Source organism: Tamandua tetradactyla, chromosome 5 (genome assembly GCF_023851605.1).
Source record: "Tamandua tetradactyla isolate mTamTet1 chromosome 5, mTamTet1.pri, whole genome shotgun sequence".
Lineage (NCBI taxonomy): Eukaryota > Metazoa > Chordata > Mammalia > Pilosa > Myrmecophagidae > Tamandua > Tamandua tetradactyla.
The window spans coordinates 173,655,798-173,677,075 of NC_135331.1; positions in this window are offsets into that span (position 1 = coordinate 173,655,798).

Consider the following 21,278-nt stretch of genomic DNA (forward strand, 5'->3'; position numbering starts at 1 on the left):
TGGGTCTAAGATGTGTTTCCTGTAGACAGCATATAGAAGGATCCTGTTTTTTAATCCATTCTGCCAGTCTATGTCTTTTAATTGGGGAATTCAGTCCATTGACATTTAGAGTTATTACTGTTTGGATAATATTTTCCTCTACCATTTTGCCTTTTGTATTATATATATCATATCTGACTTTCCTTCTTTCTACACTTTTCTCCATGTCTCTCTCTTCTGTCTTTTTGTATCTGACTCTAGTGCTTCCTTTAGTATTTCTTGCAGAGCTGGTCTCTTGGTCACAAATTCTCTTAGTGACTTTTTGTCTGAGAATGTTTTAATTTCTCCCTCATTTTTGAAGGACAATTTTGCTGGATATAGGAGTCTTGGCTGGCAGTTTTTCTCTTTTAGTAACTTAAATATATCATCCCACTGTCTTCTAGCTTCCATGGTTTCTGCTGAGAAATCTACACATAGTCTTATTGGGTTTCCCTTGTATGTGACGGATTGTTTTTCTCTCGCTTCCTTCAAGATCCTCTCTTTCTCTTTGACCTCTGACATTCTAACTAGTAAGTGTCATGGGGAACGCCTATTTGTGTCTAATCTCTTTGGGGTGCGCTGCACTTCTTGGATCTGTAATTTTAGGTCTTTCATAAGAGTTGGGAAATTTTCAGTGATAATTTCTTCCATTAGTTTTTCTCCTCCTTTTCCCTTCTCTTCTCCTTCTGGGATACCCACTACACGTATATTTGTACGGTTCACATTGTCCTTGAGTTCCCTGATACCTTGTTCAAATTTTTCCATTCTTTTCCGGATAGTTTCTGTTTCTTTTTGGAATTCAGATGTTTCATCCTCCAAATCACTAATTCTATCTTCTGTTTCTTTAAATCTGTCATTGTAGGTATCCATTGTTTTTTCCATCTTTTCTACTTTATCTTTCACTTCCATAAGTTCTGTGATTTGTTTTTACAGTTTTTCTATTTCTTCTTTATGTTCAGCCCATGTCTTCTTCATGTCCTCCCTCAATTTATCGATTTCGTTTTTGAAGAGGTTTTCCATTTCTGTTCGTATATTCAGCATTAGTTGTTTCAGCTCCTGTATCTCATTTGAACTATTGGTTTCTTCGTTTGACTGGGCCATATGTTCAATTTTCTGAGCGTGATCCGTTATCTTCTGCTGGCGTCTGGGCATTTAGTCAGATTTCCCCGGGTGTTCGACCCCACAGCTTGAAAGATTTTTCTGCGCAATCTCTGGGTTCTGTTCTTCCTATCCTGCCCAGTAGGTGGCGCTCGTGGCACACGCCTGTCTGTGGGTTCCACCAGCGAAAGTTGCTGTGGGTCCCTCAACTCTGGAAAACTCTCGCCGTAGGGGAGGTTTGGCAACCTAAGCGTCTTGGAAGAATGCCAGCCGGCCCGGGGTTCCAAATGTGGGGAGGGTCGCCGGCCGTCGCAGCACAGGAGAGCGTCCGGCCAAATTAGCCAGTCGGCGCGGGGCACCAAGCGTGGTGGGAGGGCGCCAGCTGTCGCAGCCCGGGAGAGTACACTGTTCCCAGCCGACGGGGGAGTCACGTGTTTGGAAGGGATCCCCCGGTCACTGTTCTCCGCAGTCTGGGGGTTTCCGACCCAACTATCTCAGTTGTTCCGGGGGGCCTCGTGTGGTGGGGGCACCAGCCGCCGCGGCCTAAGGGGACCGCCTGTCCAATTCTACCAGCTGGCCCAGGAAGGTGGAAGGGAGGGACTCCGGTCGCTTGTCGTCCCACCCAGGAAAGCCCGTGCCCCTTGGTGATCTCACCGGAGCTGGTTCTCCCAGATAGTCAACCATTCCAGGATGGGGTCCGCTGTCCCTTTGATCTCCCTCGTGGCTCCGGGAGCTGCTCTGTATTATCTCCACTCCCCCAGTAGTTGTTCTGGAGGAGGAAAGGTGAGGGCGGCAAGGCTGTCGAGGCTGGTGGCGGAGGAGCACGGTGAAGGTGGGGGAAGAGGGCACCGTGTTGGTTGGAGAGCAGCCGGAGCAGGAGGGGGAGGAGGGGGGTAGGGAGGTCGGGCGGCTCGGCTGCTGCGGGGCGCGTGCGCCGCGCGGCGGTCCGGCGGAGAAAGAGAGGGGGTAGGGAGGTCGGGCGGCTCGGCTGCTGCGGGGCTTGGGCGCCGCGCGGCGGGCCGGCGGAGAAAGAGAGGGGAGAAGGAGGTCGGGCGGCTCGGCTGCTGCGGGGCGTGGGCGCCGCGCGGCGGGCCGGCGGAGAAAGAGAGGGGAGAAGGAGGTCGGGCGGCTCGGCTGCTGCGGGGCTTGGGCGCCGCGCGGCGGGCCGGCGGAGAAAGAGAGGGGAGAAGGAGGTCGGGCGGCTCGGCTGCTGCGGGGCGTGGGCCCCAAAATATCTTTTTTAGGATACTTACCTCAAGGCAAAAAGACAAAACCAAACCACAACAACAACAACAACAAATCAGCATAATTTTTATCAAGTATGACTTTCTCAATATATTTAAATTTTTTTTTTTAAAATATAACAAACAAAAACATTCTTAACATTTGATCATTCCGTTCTACACATATAATCAATAATTCACAATATCATCACATAGTTGCATATTCATCATCATGATCATTTCTTAGAACATTTGCAACAATTCAGAAAAAAGAAATAAAAAGAGAACGGAAAAAAAATCATATATACCATACCTCTTACCCCTCCCTTTCATTGATCACTAGCATTTCAATCTAGTAAATTTATTTTAACATTTGTTCCCCTATTATTTTTTATTCCATATGTTTTACTCGTCTGTTGATAAGGTACATAAAAGGAGTATCAGACACAAGGTTTTCACAATTCCAATCTATTTTAATATACATATTTCATTAAAGGGTTTCTTTTGTCCTGGGGAAAAAAAGAGTATTGTTGAGGAGAGAAGGGTTAGGTCTTACTAAAGCCTCTCGTAGGCCTATTCTGTGCAATGCAGTAGGCATGTAACAGGATTGGGAATCCAGAGGAGAGGGTGGGGAGTGTGGCGATGAAGAAGAAAAGAGACTTCTTTTTGTTTCCGGTCATGGGCTCCTGTTTGGAAAGGTGACTGGGGATCAGTGTGGTGATCAGAAACAGGCCCATGTATTTCACAAAGGAAAGGTGGAATAAAATGGCAACTGGCAGAGAAAAGAAACTCTAGCCTACTGTGATGGGAAGGATGCTGTGAGCTCACAATAGATGAGGGAAACAGGTAAAGTCAGTCAGAGCATATAGAGGCCTCCTTTGTAAATAGCTGACTGAGTTACCCAGTGGGTTTGGATGCCTGATAAGAAAATAATTACATAAAGATTAAACATTCAGAATTCCTTTGAATGGTCATTTGGGGAGTAATTTTTTAAAAGCTTCAATGTCAGGTAGTGTGTCTTCACCCAATGTACTGAGTGGGTTACTGCTAGAGAAAGGGAATTAGGATGGTTGTTTTAAAGGTAAATTGCATTCACTTAATTGTTATGCCTCATAAATTACATATTTTTGTAGATATTCTTCCATTTGTGGCAACAAAAATAATAAAAATTACAAAGTAATAAGCACTAAAACTGCAATATAAGCTAATATAATTTTTAAAACTAGTTTTAGAGACAAATTCTTCCTTTGTTATGACAGCCTACAATTGATGCTATTTTTATTGAATATGACTTGACTTTTCAAGCTGAGATATGTTCTTGGCAGTTTATGAAAATGTTTTTCATTTAAAAGAAGTTCTTCCTTCACATTTGAGACCCATGCATTTGAGGAGAGTGTATACAGGAGTTGAATACTTTGACCTCGAAATCAGAGTTAAAACGAGGATTATAGCAGAGAAGAAAGTAATACAGAGTGAAACACTGTTCATTGTTCACAGTCAAGAGGTAGTTCTGGAGAGGTGAGAATCCTAGCCTACAGATGGGATGTGCTCCACAATTTCTCTTGGGAAGTAAGGTGCCCGACAGAGTACATTTTCTCTGAGAAAGAATGTTGTAAATGCTTGGTAGTGTCTTGGTCAGACCACAGAAACTATTTAACCAGTATGTGATGAAATAAGAGCAATAGTGAAGGCCTCTGGTTTCTTAACATTTGGGGGACAAAGATCCATTGGATAATATGCTGAAAGCTATGGACCATTCCTCCAGAAACACAGCTACAGTAAAAAATACACATGCATGCACACACACACACAAGCACACATACACACACATACAGATGAAACAAACATCTGGTAAAAACAAACAAAGGTATAATCTGTGACAAAATAAAGTAGAATTTAGCTTTTTTCAGGCAGCACTATGGCTCCTGCTGACAGGATCTGCCCACTAGGTGCCACAGAATTTAATTGAGTTTTAGAATACATCTACTACAGTTATTCACCTTTGTCTAATACCAGGAAGGACGATTTCAGCTCTAGGTTTTCATCCTCATTCTCATCATCATTATTAAAGTCTGACATAATTGTGGTGGCTAACACTTACGTGAGCTCTTACTCTGTGTCTTGGACCGTTGATGTGTTGATGTCTTCTACACATCATTCATCTAATCCTGTTTTCATTGTTATTACAATGAGCTCCCTTTTACAGATAAGGAAGTGGGAATTCAGAGAAATTAAATATCTTTCTCAAAAAGGCAACATGTCAGCAAGTGACATTGGGATCAGAGTTCAGTGGCTCGTTCGTGAGAGTTTGTATAAAGTTAAAAGAAATAACTGGTTGAGAATTCATACATTTTTCAAACAACCTGCTTATAAAGCATTCAAAATTTATAACTGCCTTTTTGGTCTGTGTGTTTGCTAGTTTCAAACCAAGAAGACATATAGGGTGATTATGGCATTATACCAAGTGCTCTATTGCTTTGTGGAATTAATGAAGCTCAATCAGGTGAAGCTATTGAAAAATTCATATTCCTTCAAACTTTTTAAGTCCCTGCTAATTTAAACTTCTTAATAGTCCTGACATTTATATATTAGGCCCATTTTTCAGATAAGAAAGTCAAAGATCAGAGAGATATGATAACTGCTGCTGGGAAAAATTCGAGTTGAGATTCTAACTCCATAATATTGTTCCAGAATATAGGCTCCACATTTACACTACAAAAAGACTATTTCTCCAATTCAATTCTATCTAAATTTTCTTCTTTTTTCTAGACTGTTTCATGTCATTTACTGATGTAGAATCCTCTACTGGTTGAAATTCCACACTAATCCATATTCATCTTGGCACTTCCATGAATCAGGTAGATACTGAATGGGTTATAATCTAAATATTTTAAGGGATTATTCAGAATTCTTTTGTTAAAATCAAAGTATTTAAGATAATTGTAGACTCATATGCAGTTGTAATAAATAATACAGAAAGAGCCAATTACCCAGTTTGCCCTAATGGAAACATCTTGCAAAACTATAATACAATAAAAGCAATAGCAATAGAAACGTAAGAGAATAATAATTATAAGTTGAGAGCCGTAGTCTTTAGTTTGAACTGGCCATCTTTCAACTACTTTTCAAAAATAATTTCATCTTGCCTTTGCCCATTTGTCTTAGCTTTCCAGGGTTGCTACGACAGATGCCACATACTAGTTGGCTTAACCAGTGGAATTTATTGCCTCACAGTTTGGAGGTTGGAAGTCCAACATCGAGGTGTGAGCAGAGCCACGATTTCTCTTGGAGCCCGCAGCACTCTGGCGATGGCTTTCTGGCAGTTTTCTATCACATGGTGATTTGTCTCTTTCTGTTTCCTCCTCTGGTTCCTTCTATGTGACAATTTTTAGCATAGTCTTTAAGACAACATAGGACTTTCTCTTTAACAATGACCACATTTTGTCCTTCCATAGTACTGGAAACATTTATAATTAACTTCACTTCTTTAGAGATTTTCTGAGCATTGTTCCTTTTTAATTGGCTTTCAGATAACAAACATATCTCCCAGGAAAGATGAACATCTTTACTTTTCTTTTAATTTCTTTCCCCATTTTCTATTGAAGTTATCCCCAAACTCTGTTCCATGGGGAAACAAAAGAAAATTCACTAGGGTCAGACTTTTCTTTCAATGATTTATCTTGCATTATATACATAAAGAGATTTAAATACTTATTCTAAAACGATATGCCACAGTTAAGAATTCTGGGAAGTCATGAATATGATCACATTATACGTTGCTATTAACAAAAGGTATCATTGATCAACTTTCTTTTAACGTGTACAATGTCTGTTGGATTCAACTAGTTTAAATTATTTATGATTTTTTATTTGTCCCATACATTCATCATATAATTGTGGTATTATTTTGGCCTTTTGGATAACTTCTTGGTGTAACGAATTAGTCTGTGATATTTATTTTATTTTATTGTACCCATGTCATAAGCCATTATGCTGATTTTTCACCAATATTTAAAAATTATCTCTTGATCAAATAAACAAGGACCATATGGATCTATGGACTGACTTTCAAGTACTCATCATCAAAACCTTTCTCTCACCCACATCATCTCTCTGATAGCTCTTTCTTTAACGTGCTGTTTCTTGAATACAATAAACTTCTCAGTTCTGTGTGCACTTGCTGAAAAAAATTTCTCTACCTAGAATGTTCTTTCCCTCTTTTACAGCTGATGAAAACCTTAAAATCCAAATTGGTCTTGAAAGCCTTCCTTTCCTGCTCCCACGCCCCTCCTCCTGCATCAGAGGTAATTGTTCTTTTCTTATTCTCATTATATTTTTATATATCTCTATTATAGACCATCACATTGTTAATGTATTATTTGTTAAAATGTCTGTCTCTTCTAGGAAGCTAGGAATTTCAGGCCACCTTTATATTTGTTCTAGTGTTCAGTATAGTATCTGGATTACCAAATATATCCAATAAACTTTCAGAATAAATAAGTTGCTATATTTTTGTGTGACCTTCTTCTTTCCTCCTTCTTTCTTCTCGTCCTTCCTTCTACCACCATGAGACATATCCACATGTTTTTATATATTATATACTTACAAATTACCTGCCCTATATAAGCTACTGTATAACTGTTATAGATGAAATAAAAAAGTGAGGAAGTCATGGTGAGTGAGTTCATAGCATAGTATTAACCATTACTAGCCATTGTAATTTAGGACTTTGGCAGGAGTATATATTAAGAGTCAGTTGCTTTACTTAGCTATGTTCTAGTTACATTGATTTATAAGATGTTGGGTCATATAATTATTTTAGTTTGTTGTTTTCCTGGACTTGAAAATAATTAAAATGACAGTGTTGTGATTATTTATTAATTGATCATGAGCATGGAGACATTATTTCTTTACTATGAAAATGTTTAAATGAAAATATGTGTATTTGACCAATTTTAGCAGTTCTGAGAAATTTTTTTAAATTACATTTTTTTAATTTTTTGCTCTTCTAATCACCACTTACTGAGACTATTCTTTTCCTAAATAAGCTTGCACGTCACTGTTCCACAGCTATTATGATTTAAAAATTAAAGGGATTATATACTTACAAAATTTGCCATTTTAAGTGTTCTATGTATAATTCAGTGGCATTAATTACATTTAAAATGTTGAGAGCTGCCATCATCACCACCATTACCATAATTTTTTCATCACCCCAAAGAGAAACTATGCACCCATTAAGCAATAGCTTTCCCTTCTCTATCCTCCCAGCTCCTGCTAACTTCTGATAAGCTTTCTGTCTCTATGAATATGCATATTCAGATATTTTGTCCAAATGAAATCACATAAGATTTGTCCTTTTTTGTCTGGCTTACTTCGCTTAGCATAATATTTTCAAGGTTTATTCATGGTGTAGCATGTATCAGAACTACATCCTTTTTATGACTGAATAATATTCAGTTGTATATTTGTGCCACATTTCATTTATCCATATGTTGATGGACACTTTGTAATGGCTATTATGAGTAATAGTGCTATGAACTGTTAGAGAAGCCATAAAGTATTGCTAACATGGCTGCGGTGGCTGATGCAAGGCAACACAAAATGGCTGACCCGAAATCTGCCCTCGGCCTTAGCAACAACAGTGACCAATCCCAGAAATCTGCCCTCTGCCCTAGCAACAACGGTGACCAATTCCAATAACCTGCCCTCCAGCCTAGCAACAACGACCACCAATCCCAGCCTGGTACGTGTCCCTGCATGCTTCCCAGCCTATATAAGCCTGTGCACTTCCTGAATAAAGTAGACGCCTTCCATTTTCCTTTGAGGGTTGTCTCCTGAGTCGTGTGCTGCGTGTCTGTGTCTGTGTACGTGCCTCAGTACCACCGCTTACCTCCAGCCATCAGCTAACCAGCTACCAGCGAGACAACAATGAACAGTGGTATATAGGTATATTTGAGTCCATGCTTTCAATTCTTTTGGGTATGTACTTAAAAATGGAACTGCCAGATCATATGATAGTTCTATGTTTAAATTTTTAAGGAACCACTGCTAGGAAGTCACAGACACATGCTTAGCAGTTATTTCTCAGCCCTTGCTTACTTACTGCCTCCTTTCCTATTATGTGACATTGTCTCAATCTGTTTCTATTCTATAACCCAGGGGAGATCTTAGAGCTAACGAAAGGGCCCAACCAGACTTTAAACTCAGAAACCAGCTCCAAGTAGTCCCAGATGCTTACCAGGGCAGAGACTCTCAGTGGCAGCCCCTGCCCCCTGCCTGGGGCACAGATTTCTCTCTCCTTTCCACTGCTAAGCAGGGCATGGCCATTTACCAAATCTAATCCAAGCAGTTGGCCTCCATGGGGAATCAGCCATGATGGGATCTCTTCTGCTCTTTTAGACCCTTTGTACTGTCTAAGTAATAAAGCACTCCTTTGCTGAAAGTTTCTTATGTGCCTGAACGTGTGTTCCCATGACACACTGTGTAGCAACTTGCTTCACAACCAACAAACTATTTTACATAATGGCTGCACTATTTTACCTTCCCAATAGCAATGCATGAAAGTTTCATTTTCTCCATATCCTTACCAACACTTGTTATTATCCTTTTTTAAATTATTTGCCATCATAGGTGGTATAAAGTGAAATCTCACTGCTGTTTTGATTTCTATTTTTTTTTTTTTATGACAAACGATGCTGAGCATGTTTTTTTTCATGTGCTTGTACTCCATTTGTATATCTTCTTGGAGGAATCTTTTGTCTTTTCTTTTTTCTTTTTTCTATTTTTAAATTGGGTTGTTTGTCCTATTTTTGTTCAGTTGTAGGATTCTTTATGTGTTTTGGATATTAAACTCTTATCAGATATATACTTTGCAAATATTTTATCCCATTCTGTGGGTTGATTTTTCACTTTCTCAATAATGTCTTTTGATACACAGAAGTTTTAAATTTTTGTGAATAGTTTATCTGTTGTTTTTTCTAAAGCTCATGCTTTTGATGTTATACCTAAGAATCCATTGCCTCATACAAGATCCTGAAGATATTTCCCCATGTTTTTCTTTGTAGAGTTCCATGGTGTTTAGTTCTTACATTAGGTTATTAATCCATTTCATTTAATCTTTATGTGGAGAGCAAGATTAGAGTCCAATTTCATTATTTTCCATGTGGATGTCCAGTTTTCCCAGCACCATTTGTTGAAGAGACTAGTATTTCCCCACTGCTTGTATTTGCACCCTTGTCAAAAATCAGTTGGATACAGATATAAAGGTTTATGTCTAGATTCTCAGTTCTAGTCTATTGGTTTATATGTCTATGCTTATACCAATACCACACTTTTTCAATCATTGTAGCTTTGTAGTAAGTTCTGAAATCAAGAAGTGTGAGCCCTCCAACTCTGTACTTCTTTTTCAAAATGGTTTTGGCTCTTTGGGGCACCTTGTAGTTTCACAAGAATTTGAAGACTCATTTTTCCATTTCTGCAAAAAAGAATACTTGAATTTTGATGTTTTAAGTCTAAGTAATAAAGCACTCATTTGCTGAAAGTTTCTTTTGTACCTACTTAGCCTGTAGATTGTTTGGGGTTGTAACAGTGTCTTAGCAATATTAAGTTTTCCAATCTTTAAATACAAGGTGTTTTACCATTTATTTAAGTCTCTGCTTTATTTCAGCAGTATTCTATAATTTTGTTCCTAAGTTTTTCACATACTTTATTAAATTTATTCCTAGAAATTTTATTCTTTTAGATGCTGTTTCTATTTGCTAGTGCTGCTGGAATGCAATATAACAAAAATGGATCAGCTTTTACAAAGGAGATTATTACGTTATAAATTTACAGTTCTAAGGCCAGGAAAATTTCCAAATTAAGGCATCAAGAGGAACTTAATTTCTCTTACGAAAGTCTGCTGGTATCCACGATTCTTCTGTCACATGAAAACGCACATGGCAACATCTGTTGGTCTTTCTCTCCAACTTGTCTCTGTGGGTATTTTACTTCTCTCTCATGAGTCCTTCCTTATTTCTCCTGGGGCATTTCTGTCTCTGAGCTCTCCCTTGGTATCATCTGTCTTTTATCTTCTCATACGATAAAAGATTATTATTACCTTTCCTGAGATTAAGTCCTTTGAAGGGACTGGGTCACATCTCCAAGGAAAAACCTAATCAAAAGGTCCTACCCATAATAGGTCTTCACCTACAAAAATAGATTATAAGAACACAGGCTTTTCTAGGCTACATAACAAATTCAAATCAGCACAGATGCTATTATAAAAGGAATTTTTTCTTGGTATACTTTTCAGTTTGATATTGATAGCATATAGAAACACCATGGGTTTCTGCATGTCGACCTTGTACTTTGCGACTTTACTGACTTTATTAGCTCTAGTAGCTTTCTTATAGATTCTTTGGGAGTTCTATATACAGGATGATGTCATCTGCAAATAGAGGTAATTTTCATTCTTCCTTTCCAATTTGGATGCCTTTTATTTTTTTTTATTGCTCAAATTTTATGGCTAGAACTTCCAGTGCAATGTTGAATAGCAGTGGTAAAAGGTGACATCTTTGTCTTGTTCCTTATCTTAGAAGGAAAATTTTCTGTCTTTCACTATGACATATGATGTTAGCTGTGGATTTTTCATATATGTTCTTTATAATGTTGAGGAAATTCCCCTCTATTTCAGGTTTTCTGATTATTTTTATCAAGAAAAGACAATGGGTTTGTGTCTGTTCTTTGTCAATTAACAGGATTATGCATTGTTTTTATTAATTTTATTAATGTGGTTTGTTGCATTCTTTGATTTTCTTTTACTGAACCACCATTGCATTCCTATTCCAAAGAATTTAATCTTTAAATAATACTCTCATAAAAAGCAAATCTTGACAAATTTGTGTTCAGTTAAGTTGAAGACTTGGGAATTTTAATCTTGAATTATTTTGTTTATCTCTGCAACATCATTATCCAAAGTGAGTTCTGTATAAAGTCTTGAAAATGTTTTGCAAGTAAAAAAATGAAAAAATGAGGGGGGGTACATTTTAATTAAATGGGTTTAAAAATGATGGGCATTTTCTAGATTTATCTTTCTTGGAAATTTATGTGCATATTAATATATTGCGAAGTTCTGAAGTAACCATCAGTTAAGGAAGTTATTTAAAGTTATTTCTCTCAAACTGCTTTGACTTCAAAGCATTTTCTACATAACATCTAGAAGCATCCCTTGTAAGTAGTATTTTGACATTCATGATAACGTTTGTTAGTCAATTGGTTAATGTTGGTTCATACTGTTTGATATAATGTGTTGTGATCATCCATTCCATTAAACATTGTAAATCCTCTGATTGATGTAGAAAGGAACAAGGAGAGGTATCTACTTCAGGTCGAACACCTAGAAACCCATCATAAGGACCAAGGGAAAGGTAGAGTATGGATAGGTGCTGTTTCAAGTTTCAGTACGGGGCAACTGGAATCAGAAATTATGTGTCATAGAGATGACCCTGTACTCAGAGTCAGGCACCATGAATCAGAGATGAGTGGAATAAGAAAATATTTAATAAGCTTCAGAGGAAGAAATTCTCCCTTTCCAGTAGAAGAGCTCAACTTCCAAGGATGAAGCCAACTAGAATCTTAGCCTATTGAAATCTTGAGCAGGAATTAAAGCCCCAGGAAATACATTTACCTCATTTTTTGAACACTTGTGGTCTATGCTTTGCTCACATTATAAACCATTTTTACCTTTCCTGAAATAACGAGGATCTTTCTGTCTTCATTTCTAGTTACTTGGGCTTTTCACCCTTTTCTCCTAGTTACTTAAAATGTCAGAGAGAATTAGTCTGTGGTTTATATTTCACAGTATTTGTGTTGTCTAATTTGTAATATATTCCAATTAAAAATTTCTTGAGTTAAAGGCTTTTTAATTAAAATAAGTATTAGTATATTATTAGTTAAAAGGATCAATGTCCTATAAAATGTTTTCTCTTTCAATTGTGTAAAGTCAAAAAGTAGTGGCCATTGAGGGTAAATTATGCCTCTTTTGTCAATTAGGATTTTTTTTGCACCTCTGAGATTATACATGATAAGTATTCCTAAAAAAGCTGTAGGATTGAAATAAATAAGATGAAATTAAAAGTAATCATATTGGGTGGGCCATGGTGGCTCAGCAGCCAGAATTCTCGCCTGCCGTGCCAGTAACCCGGGTTCGATTCCAAGCGCCTGCCCATGCAAAAACAAACAAACAAATAAATAAAAAGTAATCATATCCATAGGCAATATAATGGGGAATATTACTTTTCTATAGAGTTTTGATAGATCCACTTAAGTTTCTTTGCTTTAATTCTATCCAATTTTTAAAAGGGTTTATTTATGTATGTTTGCTTCCCTTGACGGGGATGTACGAGGCTGCAGAGAAGGCCAGGATAAATTTATTATTTAGTGCCTACCTTATAAGGTAATGTAATTAAATAATGGTTAATTTTCTGTGGTCCTTCCCATATTCAAGGTAATCCATAATGCTTCCTGTGGTGAAACCTCTATGTGAATAGCAAAATTGTCTTTTGATGGTGATGATGAACCCAAAAGATAGAGTATTTCATTAGCGGAGAGATTCTCTAATGTTCTTTTATTAATAGAATATTGAAAGAATAGAAAGTTATGATCTTTGTCTTAGCTAGCCTGGAGTTTTTCCCCAAATTAATCTCTTATTCAAACACAAAATATACTTCATAGAACTCTCTCCTCTTACCTCAATTTCTTGCTTAGGGCAAGGCCAATGAGCTTTTGAAGTACTCTGGTTTAGCTCATTTTAAATCTCCTTTTTATAAATATCATTTGCAGTTGGAAATCTGATTCATTTTAAACTGGAGAGTTATATAGTGTGCTGTAAAACCAGGGTTTATAAATACATAACGAAGATATAATACAGTAATCAAAGTAATAAAATAGCATTATGGAAAGTGGTTGAAATGCAAGCTTGAAAGCTAATTTTAAGCACTAAACACTGATTCAAAGTTATTTTAATACCAAACGTGATTTAAAAATAGCAAAGAGCTAAAGATCATATTATGAAATGTCTATAAATTGCAGTCTTTTTATAAGCCTCACTGACCAGAAGTTTGTAAGAAAAAAAATAGTAAATCCAAAATATTGGCTAAGTCTAGACTATATTTTTATGCTGTGATACAGTTTCTCCTTACATTATTTTGTACTGATGCTTGAAATTTTTTTTGGTATCACATTTTATTTTTTCTGAGAATTTTCTAAGAGATATTTGGAGTGAATATTTCCCAGAATATCTTGTTCCAAGTAGTGTAGAAAGACTTTGAAATAAGTGTACTAGATGCTTCTCTTAAGTCATCTATAAACAATTCATTTCTTAACGTAACATCAGAAAAACAGTAGCTCTATGATAAACAGGAGCCTATCCAATACATTTCTGTCACTTCATGATGTCCATCTTAATCAGAATCATCTTAATCATAAGGAAAGTCTGAAGCTATAGGGACTATTGATAGTTTTCACAAATTGTTCTATTATGGTTGAGGTAACTTACCTCCATCTCATGGCCCCACAATATAGAGTTTTGCAACGAGAGAACACTCCATTTTCTGAGATCCTTTCTTACTGTTTGCAGTGAGCAGTAGGGTCTACCCTTTGTGCTTGTCACCAGGAGACTCAAGTAGAATAATGTTCCAAGACCATTTGTTCTTAATGAAAGCAATTTGTTATGAGCTGAGGGAAAAGTGTCCTTTGTCCTTCTGCCAAAACAGCCTTGCTCTGAGTTTGTTATTAAGGTTGTTCAGATTAATGGGATACTATGAGAAGCTTTAAGACAAAACGCATTAGTGGAAAGATGCAAAGCATTTTTCTAAAACAATGCCAAATACCAGCAAACATGTATGTCATGTTTTCATCCGTCTATTAAGAAAACTGCTTAAAATTAAGTTCATTTTTCTTAATTGTGTTTCTCTATATGGGGTTCATCTGGCCTCGTTATTCATTTATTTGGTAAAATGTGTTCTGAGGAATGTTATTTTCTAAGGTTCTGGTAAGAATTCTACAGATGGAAATGACTTTCATAAGACCACACAATTTATAATTTATGGTCGGTCAATTTTAAAAAGATTATGACCAGAATACATCATTCCATTTTATATTTAATAAGTCCTTCCTGTAAAACCATTTAGGAGAAAAATCTTATAAATGCACTTGGAGAGTAGCAGGTCAAAAAAGTAAAGAGTAAATTATGAAGAAAGATAATAAACCATGTTGGAGAGGAAAACCATGGCTTACGCCATATAACATACTGTTATAGTGAAGACTTCCAGGTTTCTTATTACCAGATATTTGTACCTGCACATCTTACCTGCACATTTGAAAAATACTAGTGCCTGGATGTCCTTTTCAGTTAGGATTTCATATTTTTTTTCTAACTCCAGCCTGACAGCTCAATCCAGAAAGATCGAGTTTTATCTTTCTCTCACTTCCTTCTTATGGGCTGCACCTGTTAGATATTTATTTCAACCACTTTATCTTCATTTCCTATAAATTCTATAACTGACAAAATACTTCCCTTCTCAATGATTCTATGAGGGAGGGAATATAACACAGTAATCTAATTTGGAACGTGAAAAAAATAACCTGTTCAATTTTTAAACAGTCTGGTTTTGAATGACAGTGATTCTATAAGAAATAACAAATATTTCCCCAGTGAGGAGATACTGTGGACCACACATTCACCTCGGGTGAATCATGCTCAGCAGCAATACTTATCTTATTGCCTTTACCATTCCATTTGGGAAATTTTAATTTTTCTATGATCATTTTTAAGATACCAGTGGTTCAGTTATTTCTGGGAAAAGCTCTGTGTTGTAATATTTTATTTACATTATGTTATTCAGAGAATTTTATATGTGAACATTTTGATTTTTCCAGTTCTTTTTATATTAGTCTATAGCCTTGTACACAGACTTATTGCTGGGAGTTGAACTCATATATAAGAAAAAAAATCGACATCTGGTATTTAAATTGAACTACTGTCTGTCTGTCTGTTAAGTACCTACTATGTTCTCTTTGTACTTTAAAATGGTATCAGTAATTATTAATTGGCACTTACTGTAAATGTATATAATACTGGCTAAAAGTCTTGATTTGACTGAAACAGAGATGAATGGCTTTTGTGTCGCTGTTATGGGATTTCAGGCTTGCTGCCACAATATGTATTTCAATCCTGCTCTAGAAGCAGCAGCATGGAAGGTAAGGAGGGAATTCATCATTTTCAGTCATGTGCCTCTTTAATTATAGGTCGCTTTGTTGAGGTTATTCACTTGGGTATCAATTAGGATCAACTGTGATGCTGCACTGGCTGGCTGGACACATGTCTGCTAAGAAAAGCATTGAGATGACCATCTCAAAATTGTCATAAACAGAAATGACATGTGGTTGTCCTAAACTATGATCAATCACAGACTGACTGCTACTGTAGTGGATGAGGTTTGGTGTGATATAAATGATTAAATCATGGGATGCATTTGCTTATCATGTCATCTACATAAAGCTGACAAAAATTTTTCCACAAGAGTTTTGTTAGGAACACCTGAAAATTGAGATGTGATTTTACTAGTCTTCATAGTAAAACAACAATAACCATGACATATGCCAGCTAGGAAAATAATTTCATAGATAATTGCAAAATGTACTTCCTTGGCTCCAATGTTTATACTGCAAGATACAATGATGTTGCTAAGATTTTCTCAATAGGCATAAAATACAAATTAATTCATGCTGCATCTAAGTATTAGCACACTTTTGTATTAGAATTAAATTATAAGATAGATTAGTACAAAAAATGAATAACAGGAGAGCATTATTTTTTGTTTAAATTTGAGATAATATATTATTGGTAAATTTGTTCTTGCAGTAAGGATACATATTACTAAAACCTTAAATAGAGGAGATAAGTTTAAAAGTCTAACTAAAAATGATTGCAATTAAAAGAGCATGAGGGTCACATAAACAAAGGCATTCTAGTTCCATATACCTGATTCTGATTGACACTGAAAACTGTAATATTTCATCATTTTATTGCTTGGTATAGGTGAATTGTTCTCTGAATTCCACATATTGATAAGCTGAATGAATTAGTTGCCTTGATGCCATTCTGATATATTTTTCAAGACAAACAAAATACAGAGGGGCAAGTAATTCAATAAATTAAATTTTAATTTATAATTTCCTCTGTTTTTCCCTCCCCCTCCCTTCTGTCCTATTTTCATTCTTTTTTTCTTCCTTACTCTACCTCATCATACAATGGATTTTAACTGATAGTAATAAAATTCTTTAAAGGCAGAAAACTCAAACTAAACTTACACTTTCAGAATATAAATATGGTTTTGTTTACACTGATCATCTTTAACTACCATGTAAAAAATTACTGCTCATATTTTTTTGTGAATCTGAGCATAATTTGAGTTACTTTAAATGGGGTGTGGCTGAATATAAGTTTGATCAAAAGTAAACTCTTTAGGTTGGAGAACTACTAATTTGTATGTTGCTGGTGACTTATCCTGTGGTTTCTGCATACTTCTGAAGTACTGGGCAGTGGCCAGTGGCTCCATTTCGTGGTAATTGGTTTTGTATAGGTTGTCCAGTTCAGATAGTATTCACCTAGATACATTTATTTTTCTTCCCCTGTATACTGTGTGCACAGGAAAGACATTTCTTAGTGTTTTACTGGAAATTATACAGACAGAGACCAGGTCTTCAGATAATGCCTGTATTCACTGGCTGTTTCTTTGGCTATAGGAGAAGAATATGAGATTAAGCATTTTCATAAATTTTTAGGTAGATATGAACTTTTTTCCTAAAAGACTGATGCAAAAGGAAATGCTAGTGATAAATCCAACAACCTGAAAACAATCAAGCCATAAGAGTATGTGTCAAGTTGGCCAGATGATGGTACCCAGTTGTCTTGGTCAAGCAAGCACTGGTTTAACCATTACTGCAAGGACATTTTGTGACTGGTTAATTAACTATCATCAGCACATTGGTTGCAACCATGACTGACTTACATCTGCAGTCGGCTAAGGGGAATGTCTTCCACAATTAGTGATATTTAACCTAATCAATCAAAAGCTTTAAAGGAGAAGTCAGAAGAGAGAACCTCTCTCTCTGCTTCAGCCAGCCAATCTCTCCTGGGGGATTCATTGAAGACTTTCATTGGAGATGTCAGCATGTGGCCTGCCCTATGGAATTTGGACTCATGCACACCCACAGTTGCATGAGGCACTTTTATAAAATCTCATTTTTGCAGATATCTCCTGTTGGTTCTGTTTCCCTAGAGAACCATAATACAGTATGATTATTTACTGGTACTAAAAAGTGTCTATACCATCTGGATTTGAGTTGTCTTATTTTCCACAAATTTCTGCTATGCATACTCATATTTTATGGTTATATTTTTACTGTGTTTCTAAGTAACAGATCAGTGTATGTTTATGATAAAACTTTACTATAGTTGGAAAAGGACACGAAAGTATATTATGCAAAGCCTACTTGAGTTTTTTTCTTAATAATCAGGTTTATTGTCTTCTTGTAAATCAACCTTATTCCCAATTGGAATTTCACTAGAAATAGAATCTACTCATTTGTAACTCCCTTAAGAGTTGAAAAGCTGAAGCAACATGGAAAGATTTTAAGATACAACCCTATATTTCTAATACTAAGCATAATTTCACTGACTTGTTATACAAGACACTTATTGAAAAGTTACTGTGTTACTGGATTTTGAATTGCAGAAAATTTTATAGCAGTTGGCATATTACCAGATAAGTGAAATTCTGAATTTGTAAGGTATTTTTCAGTAGAAAAGTTAAATTCAAAATAACATTGCTAATTACTAAATAACTTGCAAATTTATCAATTTTATCACTTTATAATAATTTGTTTTAATAAATAATTTTCTAAATAGATTATTTTTTAGAGCATTGACTTTTATTTGAAAGAGTCATCTCAGTCATTTGAAAATACCACTAGCTACCATAGTGGACAAAGAATAGTTGAGACTAGGTAAAAACTTTCTTTTTTTCTAAATATGTACAGCATATTGTCTTTTCATAAAGTTTATATATATATATATATGTATTATTTTTAATTAAATAAATGGTGTACAAGTTTGAATCTCTTACACAACCCACAAAAAGCCTATGTGTTTTAATCCAATCTTTTGATGGCACACCTATTGTTGGGTAGGACATTTTGATTAGGTTGTTTCCGTGGAGATATGACCCAGCCCATTCAAGGTGTGTCTTAATCTTCTGGCTGAAGTCATTTAAAGGAGACAAATTTTGGAGAAAGCTCAGGGCCAAGAGAAGAGAGAGGGAAAAAACGTCCACAGAGACATTTTGGAGAAAGAGTCAGCAGACATTACCATGTACATTTCCATGTGACAGAGGAACCCTGGATGCCAGCAGCCTTTCCTCCAACAAGGTATCCTCTTGTGGGTGCTTGTTCACAGCCTTAAAATTTAACTTGTGACTTAATAAACCTCCTTTGAAAAAGGCCATCCATTTCTGATATATTGCATTCCAGCAGCTTCAGCAAATTGGAACAGATTTTGGTGCCAGAGAAGTGAGATGCAAATACCAAAAGTGCAGGAATGTCTTTATAAATGGATAAGGGGAAGATTCTCAAAGAATTGTGATGTGCTTGATAGGAAAAAGCTTAGATTGCTTTCAAGAGACTGCTGATAGAAATATGGAATGTAAAGATACTTCTAATGTCACTTTAGACAGAAATAATGAATGTGTCATTGCAAACTGGAAAGAAGGCAACCCTCGTTTTAAAGTGGCAGAATATCTGGAAAAATTCCTGGTGTTGAATGGGAGAATTTGAAAATGATGAGTTGGGATATCTCGCTGAGGAACTTTCTGAACTAAATATGGACAAAGCAGCTTCTCCTTAGAGCTTACAGTAAAATGTGACAGGAAAGAGATAGGCTGAGAACGGAATTTTTGGGCACAAAGAAACAAGAAACTGATAGTTTGGAAAATTCTGAGGTTTTGGAAAATAGGTCCCCAGAGAATAATGCCCCATGTGGGGATTTAACCAAACCAGTAAGCCATTTCAGAAAAAGCCAGGATTGGAAATGATTATCAAAGAAGAATTTTTGGAAAGTCCTATTGTCTGATAGGCGAAACAAATTCCACGAAGCTTGGGGAGAGTCTGGCCACTACTCCTTTGTTCTAAAGGGGGTGAGCATGTGCTCCAAAGTTGGCAGAAAGTCTGAGCGCTACCCTGATAATTGGAGAGGGTGGAGCCAAAAACAGGGTGGTCTCCCCAGTGCTTGAAAAGTTAAATCCCATTTCCAGTATTTGAAGACAACAGGGCCACTGTGTAGACCCTTGGAAAGGGTGAGACTGCTGCTTTTTCAAGTCCCAAGGTTAAAACGTCATTCTATGAATAACTCTCAGGGTTTGAAATCTAATTAAGTCTGCCCTGCAGGTTTTCAGAACTGTTTTGGAACTTTGACCTCTGTTTTCTTTCCAATTTCTCCTATGGCAATGGGCGTATTTATCCTATGACTGTTCCTCCTTTGTATATTCAAAGCAGATAACTTGTTCTAAGTTTTATAGGTCCAAAGCCAGAGAATTTTACCTTAGGACAAATCATGCCTGTAATTGATTTGGTAAGACTTTGTACTTAATAATGTTCCTGAAATGATTTAAGGCTTTTGAGATATGGTGATAGAATTAATGCATCTTGCATATGGAAAGAACATGTCTGTTGGGGGTCCAGAGGGTAGAGTGTGCTGGTTTGAATCTGTCATGTACCTCAGAAAAGCCTGTGTTCTTTGAATTCAATATTGTGGGGGCATCTATTGTTGGGTGGGACCTTTTGATTGCTTCCATGGAGATGTGACCCTGCCTATTCAAAATGGGTCTTAATCTACCTGCTGCAGTTGTTTAAGCGAGAGGCATTTTGGAGAGGGCTCAGAGCCCAGAGAAGAGAGAGGAAGAAAATGCCCACAGAGACATTTTGGAAAGAAGGACCAGCAGAGTCGTCACGTGCCTTCCCATGTGACAGAGTAACACTGGATGCCAGCAGCCTTTGAAAAAGAATATATTCCTTTTCAGGTGAAGGATAAGCTGTTGTATCTAAAACTAAAAAAGAGGCACAATGCCTAGTTGACTTCTTTGGATTTGGTGGGCAACATATTCCTCCTTTCAGTATGTTACTCTAGTCCATTTACAGAGTGACCTGAAATACTGCCAGTTTTGAAATAAGGACCAGAAGAAGAGGAAGCTCTGCCACAGGTCTAGAGTGGTTTGCATGCTGCCCTCCTCTTAGTCTTTATGATACAACAAATCCAATGGTGCTGAAAGTGTCAGTGACAAATAGAGATTCTGTCTGGAGTACGGTAGGACCCTAGTAGAGAATGACAGATAGACTCTTAACATTTTGGAACAAAAGTCTGCCATCCTCTGCCTTTTGAGAAACAGCTTTTAACATTCTACTGAGCCTTAATAGAGACCAAACACTGAACCAAGGGCAATCAAGTTACAATGAGACCTGAATTGCCCAACTGAGTGTTGTCTAATCCACTAAGCCATAAATATGGGTGGGCACAGCAACATTCCATCATCAAAAGGAAGTTGTATATATGAGCTTGGGCTCAATCAGACCCTGGAGGCATAAGTAAGTTACACAAGGACATGGCCCAAATGCCCATGGCTCCCACCCCACATTACCTTCTTTTCCCCACAGCTATGGTCTCTTGTAGAGTTCCCTATGATTAGATAAATAAGGAAGAGTAAAAAGGGCCTGGTATACAAGCCATTCTGCATTGATATACAGGTGCCACTCAAAAGTGGACAGCTGTAGCAATACAGTCCCTTTCTGGGTCATCCCTGAAGAACAGTGGGGAAGGGAACTCCTGCCGACAGTATATGTGGT